This window comes from Humulus lupulus, chromosome 6, assembly GCF_963169125.1.
Source record: "Humulus lupulus chromosome 6, drHumLupu1.1, whole genome shotgun sequence".
Classification (NCBI taxonomy): Eukaryota; Viridiplantae; Streptophyta; class Magnoliopsida; order Rosales; family Cannabaceae; genus Humulus; species Humulus lupulus.
The window spans coordinates 17,031,162-17,031,905 of NC_084798.1; the positions used below are offsets into that span (position 1 = coordinate 17,031,162).

Here is a 744-nt window from a genome sequence, read left to right on the forward strand (position 1 = left end):
CATGATTGGGCATTATGGCAAGGACTAGAACATATAGAACAAACATCTTTTCTAGGTTGAATTGGAGAGTTTATAGTTTGGCTTGTGGCTAAAGCTTCTACTTTTCTCGCTAATTTGTCTAAGGACGTTCTTAAGTCTAATTCTTCTTTTACTTCATACCTTCCTCCTCTTTTTGGTGAATTAGTTGACCTAGACCTAGGATCAAAATAATTCCATTGTTGTGAATTGACAGATAAATCTTCAAGGGCGTCCCACGCCTTTTGTCCTTGAAATTTTAAAAAATTTCCAGTATGCATAGATTGAATCATTTGACGATTAAAGGGAGTCAAACCATCATAAAAATATTTTACAAGTCTCCATTTTTCAAAACCATGATGATGACATTTTAATAATAAATCTTTAAATCTTTCCCAACATTCATAAAACTCTTCATTATCTTTTTGAAAAAACTCGGAGATTTCTCTCCTTAGACTATCAGTTTTAGACATTGGAAAAAATTTCAACAAGAATTTATTATAAATTTGATCCCAAGTAGTTATAGACCCAGTGGGAAGGGAATTTAACCAAGCTTTTGATTTGTCTTTTAATGAAAAAGGAAACAATCTTAGTTTGACCGATTCATCAGAAAAATTTTGAAATTTAAATGTTGAGCAAATTTCTAAGAAATCTTTGACATGCATGTAAGGATCCTCTCTATCTAACCCATAAAAAGATGGCAACAATTGAATGATTGCTGGTTTAAGC

General features: G+C 31.9%; 1 non-coding gene across 1 annotated transcript; it reads left to right on the top strand.

The window, feature by feature from the left end:
• Nucleotides 1-366: 366 nt before the first annotated feature.
• LOC133787414 (small nucleolar RNA R71) lies at nucleotides 367-473 on the top strand. The gene has a single exon (XR_009872438.1). It is a non-coding gene; the product is annotated as a small nucleolar RNA R71 (small nucleolar RNA).
• Nucleotides 474-744: the final 271 nt, after the last annotated feature.